Genomic DNA, 7,515 nt, shown 5'->3' with positions numbered 1-7,515 from the left:
TAATACATGGAATTGTGAACAACATCATTACCAAAACTCCACTGAAAGTGATCAGAGCTTCTCATGCATCATAATCTACTGGTAAGATTCAAATGATCAACTATATCAAGTACTCCAAATAATCATTTTCTCAAAGTAATCAAAATACCAATGCAATAATTGTGACCAACAACAAGGTCCTACCAAACCAAATCCACATCAAACAATCTACAAGATCAACACATATGCAACATCTCAAAGAATAAATACATAATTATTGCTCCAATCTCAAATAAATGAAAGATTCAACCCCACATTAGTTCATGCATAACAAAGATTATTGGGTATAACTATTATCTAAATTTTGAATCATCAAAATTTGATAGGCCTATGATTGGTCTTACACATCAAATGAAAGAAAGGTACACAAAAAAATTTCTTTATACTTCATCATTTATCAGATTTGAATATACAAATGAATAATTCTTTTCACATACATTGTATTTCAATAATGTACTTTTAAAACTGCATATGAGAGAAGCTTTTTCATTTACATAAATGTGTAAAGAACCACACAAGTCATGGGTATGACTAAAAAGTACAATAAGTAGAATGATATACATATGTATAAATAAAAGAGAGATAAAAAGGGATCTATTATTGTCTTTCAATGACGAATTGTTGGTGTGATCAAGCTACATCATTGTGTCTTCATTCTCCTAGCGCTCCTAGAGTGCATGTAAGAGGTGAAGGACAGGTGTGTTAGAGCTCGAGATCTCAATTTCTCTAACAAATCTACTCATACACATGTATATCAAACTACAAATGGAAAGAATCAAAACAGAACAACAAGAGAATTAGAGATGAAAGTGACAAACCATCAGAAGCTTCATCAACTTCTTAATTTATCTAACTTGTTTGTTCATTATACAGGTATAAGACATGTTTTCATTTCATAAATATCAAGTATTTGGGTTAAAATCGGCTCCCACAAGGGTTGAGCTCAACATACTAGTCATCACTCATAGGGTGACACTAATAAGCTATCAAATATGGAGCACAACTGTATCCAAGGTCCCATATATTATCATTCAATGACAGTATAAACTGCCATCCAATGACAACACATACACCAATGAATAAAATTGTATTCCATGGTCAACAAGTGACTAAAGCCATCACATGAGTAAAGGCAAGAATATAGTTCTCTAATACACAAATCATGGAGGATCTAAAGATATGAAGGTATAAAGGTCTCCAAGCACAATCAACATGCATAGATATGACAGTTACCCAAGACCACTATAGAGTCTCAGAGCAACTTCATTCAATCACAAGAGACAACTACAGTGCATGTTTAACTCATGAAAAAAGAAGGTGTAGACTATGATGATAGTCATGGGAGAATAAAGGCTAACATAGAACACAAACCCTTACTCCAACAAGATAATGTTATATTAACAATCATTAAAGCAATGAGACTACTCACAGTCAAAAGGACCACTATCACACAGACTAGAGAAACTTACAATAGAAAAGGACAATAATATAATGAGAAAGCATTACAATTGAGACCTCAGGCTTGTCAAAGATCAGATTGGCAACCATAAATACATATTTGAAGCCAAGAAATGCATCATTACAGTGAAAGGACAAAGCATAAAGACAAATATTTGAAATTGTTGGCTATAATAATAGCAGTTATGCTAAGCCTATCACAAAGTTTTGATGAAATCAAAAGACCATACAACTAGATGATAGCTAAAGGTAGTTAACAAGGGCAGACCTAGATCATAAAGCTATAGTATAGACTTGGAGGTTTATAGTTCAAAATAGACAACCTTAGTAGCACACATAAGATAGTGAATTGTGGTGAGCAATAAAGTCTATAAAACCCATAAGCACTACATGAATTACTATAAGGGTAAATCACAGAGAATAGTGAAGAACAAAAGCTCTAATGTCAGGAAAAGTTACAATCACAATCCATCATAAGAAGCAGTCCAATAATGGATAATGGTTAGGTGTTTACGGTCTTGGAAGAACTCATTAAAAAATATCATATTCTTTCAAGTCCATGATGCATAGCTAACAACAGTAGATATCTTCAATGAAATAGAAAAGAAATCAATTTAAGGCAATATGAAATTAGTATCATGGAGATAATAGCATTGTTAAAGGATTCACAATACAAGACAGTGACCTCAGCTCATCCAAAGAACAAGTCAAGATCTCAAACAAAATAGAGCATTCCAAAGCATTAGAAGCATAGAGACAACAACATAGTTATTCACTATCAAAATAATCAATAAATGTACAAGAATCCAAAACAAGCAGCTATAGCTACAAATACAGTCAAATGCACATTGACAAAGTAATTTATATTGAGTAAATGATTTTGATTATAATAGTATCATAAGGAAAGTCACAAATTTCTAAATTGATAGTAGTCATCATCAGCATCGAAGGTCATAAGGAATAACACGTTTTAGTTTGTAACATAGATATATGAGCTAATGCAATCACAAGAACAAGGTCAAGTGCCATTAAAGGAAATAAGCAGCTATAGGTCAATCAGATGCGAAGAATCAAATGTTTTTATAGTGATATAACAAGATGAAGTTCGTTTTCTCTCATAAAAAAGTCACAAATAGTGAATGATTCAATAACATTGAACAACAAAAGAGTCATTTATAGTAATTATCAAAGTAATAAAATAGTGCAGCAATAATAAAAGCTTCATTGCACAGCTAAGCCTCTTACAGACCATCAATGAACAGTGAATGTGAGAAAGTGAATGTGAGAAAGCAAAGAGAAACAAATACCAAAATCATAGTGAAAGACAATCTTCATTACATTCACTATCATTACACAATAAATAGCAGAGTAAGACAAAAAAAAAAAATCTTGAAGCCAAGGACAATGATCAAATTAGTGCATTAAAGGCTCCATGAGTACCATGAAAGACCTAAGAACAACAAAAAATGATTGCATGATTGAGGAGCAACATCAAGATATCCTTAAAAAAAATAGTGATATGTCTCTGATACACATGTGATGATAGTATCCACCTACATGAGTGCAAATTTGAATATGAGAAAATTATCTCCAGAAAAGTGCAATCAAACTTACTGTCTAGGTCTGATACATAATGAGTAGCTAAGTCGGTCTATATACCCAATAACATAGTTTCTAGCAATGAACAGTTCACTATGTTGATAGTTATTGAAGAATAACCAATCATAAGAGCCAAGACTTGTAAAGGAATTTTCCCAACCTAGCATCAATAGTAATAATAACAGTCTGTTGGTTTGAATAGTGAGAAAAATCACACTTCACAGCACCAATAATAGCATGATCACACAGTACCAGAACTAGAGTAATACCATTCAAGTCTAAATTGAGCGCAAATGAGCTTAGATTAGTCACAATAACCATCTAGAGACAGTCTCAATTTGAAGAGGTCAGGATAGTCAAAGATATAAAAGTGCACTAATCCTAGAGATAAAAACAAGAATAACAGTGATATATTTTCTGAAAACTATACATCATATATCTCATGCAACAATCAAAGAAAATCAATCATAGTGATATGTATCCAAAGAAAGATGCATTCCCAGTCAAAATGAGAGTACTGTTATAACCCTTTATAACGGTTGTGAAGTATTGTTAGCAGCTACAGTCAACGAAGGAAGATCCAGTCACCAACAACCATAATGATTATCTTTAAGCACAAATGAAAGACTCTAATATCATAATCTATATACAGTCATAGCTAAGAAATAGCTCAGACCATAGAAAGATTTTGAACAGAGATCAGAATAGTGACATCAAACATGAATATAATCTTCAAAACAGTAAGTAAATCATAGAGATGGTTCATAAATTCCACAATCACCATGGATTTCAGAAGCTCATTAAAATAGAAGAAATGAAGGAATGCTACTATTAGGGTTTTAATCAAAACCCTATACATAGTAAGCACAATGACACAAAAAAGCATTTACAACTCCAAAGAATACATGAATAAAAGGTTTTTTATAAAAACCCTAAAAATAGACATAAAGAAAAGAAAAGCTTCCACGCTTTCTTTCCACAAAAGGCGACAGAAATAAAAGATTGCATGAACACATACCGTGTGATAGGGAGGTAGATGAAAGGTAGTTGCCAAGTGGCTAGTATGTTTGCTAAGTGATAGATCCTTACTGTTTTCAAGGTGTAGTCACCAAGGATAGAGTGCAAAATAGCTCAAATGCAATCTAACAACTCTCCTTGTTCCACCTCCCTATGTCAAACTCTCCTTGGCTACTCAAGGGCTTCAACTCCATAGTTGTTGTCATCCTTTCAAGTGCTACAAAACCGACTTATGAAGTCAAACTCACCAAATATGTTGGATTCATGTTAGGTTAACCTATTTCAACTTGATTTTTTGGGTTTCATGCTTTGCAACCTTCTTTGGCATACCCGATTTGTCAAAAACCTAGTTTTAGGCCTAAAACGGGCTACTAGGAATTAGCCCTCCTTTTGGGGTTTTGTGCTCACCCTACTCAAGTGATGGACTTCCAGGAAAAAAGAAGATGATATTAGGACACCCTTTTGGGATTTCTTGAAGATTTTCAAATTCTCAGGGTCTCTTAGGCCTTCTCCGTGACTGTCCCAAAAATGGTTGAAAAAGGAGGGTTTGGTAGGGTTTTGATGGTGAAAATCAATCTTCAAGCTAGAGACCTCCAATATCAAACAAGAAACCTTAGTTCTATCATGATACTAACTAATTAGGCCACAATAAAGAAGATTTACACTTCAAAGATTGGAGAACAAGTTTTTACAAAATGCACATAAGGAGAGTGCAACAATTGACAACTTTTCCATTATTGCCTCTTACAAACACATCATTTGCAAAGAACCAATTACATTCAAACATGTAAACATGTCTAACATTTAGAGACAAAAGAGATTCATATTAGCCCTGCACACAAGCATTAGGCAATTATAAACCATGAGTCATACATTGTCAAAACCAATTTATCACTGCACTTTGCCCTTTCACTGGTTTTTCCACTGTGACCTGCACTTTACCACTGTCAAAACACCTTTGCAAAGGTCTGATTGGTGCTTTTCTATCACTTCTCTATCTTTAGAGCTTTTTGTCCTTCATACCTTCTATGTGGAAGAGGAAGAATGCAATAACAACATCATTTAAAATGCTAAAATCAGTAATAAATGTTTGTCACAGCCTGCTAGGCGTTACACTTTGCCTAAAGGGATCATTGCTTGATCTTTGCAAACACAAACCCATGGGCAGGGTCAAACACCTTTCCTTGCTCTTTTTTGCAAACAAACAAAGAAGATGCAAGGTTTTACACACACCAATATATGGTGGAGAGCAAACAAATGAAGGGAAAACTAATACCAAAATAGTGACTCACTGTTTTTGTTACAATTTACACAAATAGAAAGTGCAACCTTCCTTCCCTTGGCTTAGAAAGCCTCTTAGCCTTCACTTAAAATCTTAAACATCAAAGCAAGTCTTTCCATCTGATAAATGCATTTGCTATGGAAGAGCAAAGCATCAAACTACTTCAAGACCCTAGCCAAATGGCATACTTGCCTAGGGCTCCATGGCCACATAACTCCTTGCACCTGCATTCTTGAAAACAAAACATGTATTTACATAATTTACAAGTTGACCAAATGGTTCTTGGGAATCCATGAACATTTTAGGACTTCAAGAAGCCAAGTTGGTCAAGCATCCTTGCCAATGTCCTAGACAAGGCAGTGAAACTGTCAAAACCAAATATTTTTGCACAAAACTCAAAACTTGATGAAATTAAATACCACCAATGTGAAAAGATTCAAGAAACATGAGAGAACATGAAAGGGCCAAAACAGTATGGACAAGTACAGCAGGCGTACGAACTGCAGCTCAAATGGAGTCAAAACATAGGAAAAACAAGGTAAAACTAGTGCAAGTTTGCAAAATGCTTCATAACTTCGAATGATCAACCCTTACAATAGTTAAAATAGGAGATTCAATACCTATCCTAGTTGGTTAGCCTCCTGTATGGACAGGTACATGTCCAAGAGCACTTAAATTTGACATTTTGATGCCTAAATGACAACTTTTGGTGCCTAGAAAATGCAAGATTGATCTCAAAGACCTACAATCAACTAAGAGCACTACTCGCACCTACAAACCAATCATAAGACATGTCTAAGCACTTTTAAAACAAAAACCACATTAAAAACTCATTTTTCCATCATTTTGCCAAGCAACTCCAAACTGGAAACTTTGAGCAAAAAGAAGAAAACAGGAAACCAAAACCACACAATGAGTTCAAAACTCATCCAAACAACCTAGAACAACTTCAAAAACATCTTAGACAACTTTCCAACTTAAATCTAATAAAAACCAAAATTGCTATCAAACCTGAGATGAAAATGAGACCTAGGTGCTCTTGCACCATACTCCCTCGGTGACAAAGAAGTCATGTGACTCCTTTGGGCAGAAAAGAGAGAGGAATACCAGCCTTGTTGAAGTCACTTTCAGGTATCCAAGTGGCTTCAGAAGCTTGTTGATCTTTCCACTTGATCAAATGTTCAAAGTAGTCATGCTTTCTAGTCTTGTTGATGATTCTGGAATCAAGTACCTCTTCAGGAATGGGAGAAGAAGAAGAGGGGATAGATAGATCAGAAAGGGAATGAGAAATGTCTGAAGCTCACTAAGTCTCTTCTGGAGGTTTCCCCTGGAAAGGTACCAAATCTGCAACATTAAAGATAGGAGACAAGGAAACATCAGCAGGTAAATCAATTTTATAAGCATTGGGACCATACTTAGCCAAAATCCTACAAGCTCCAATTCTTCTCATCTGTAACTTGGTAGGAACTCCCTTTTGCAATATAGACTTTTTGAGATGCACCATCACAAAATCTCCAACTGAGAATTGGACATCCCTCTTAGAAGCATCCACCCTTGCCTTGACTCTTGATGTGGTGTCCTGCAAGGACTGCTTAACCTGTTCATGTATCTCTTTTAGAGATTGTGCCATATCCTCTGCTATCTCACTAACATGTTGCATGTAGTCACATCAAGTAACTCAAAAACACCTCTTGGATGCATACCATAAACAATCTGAAATGGACTCTTACCAGTGGATCTGTTTACACTATCATTATAGGCAAACTCTGCTTGTGGGATGAGCTGATCCCAGCTTTGTCCATACTCCTTGGTGAGACATCTGAGTAGATTACCCAATGTTATTTTCACCACTTCTATTTGGCCATCTATCTGTGGATGGTAAGCTGAGCCAAAAGACAAGTTAGTACCCAATTTCTTCCACAAAGTCTTCCAAAAATGACCCAAAAACTTAACATCTCTATCGGATACAATGCTAGATGGAAAACCATGTATTCTGACAACTTCTTTAAAGAAAAGGAAAGCAATATGACTAGCATCATTAGTAGTTTTGCAAGGTATAAAGTGAGCCATTATACTAAATCTGTCGACAACCACAAAGATACTGTCATACCCTGCTTTTG

This window comes from Cryptomeria japonica, chromosome 3 (assembly GCF_030272615.1).
Source record: "Cryptomeria japonica chromosome 3, Sugi_1.0, whole genome shotgun sequence".
Taxonomy (NCBI): Eukaryota; Viridiplantae; Streptophyta; class Pinopsida; order Cupressales; family Cupressaceae; genus Cryptomeria; species Cryptomeria japonica.
This window is presented reverse-complemented; position numbering follows the sequence as displayed.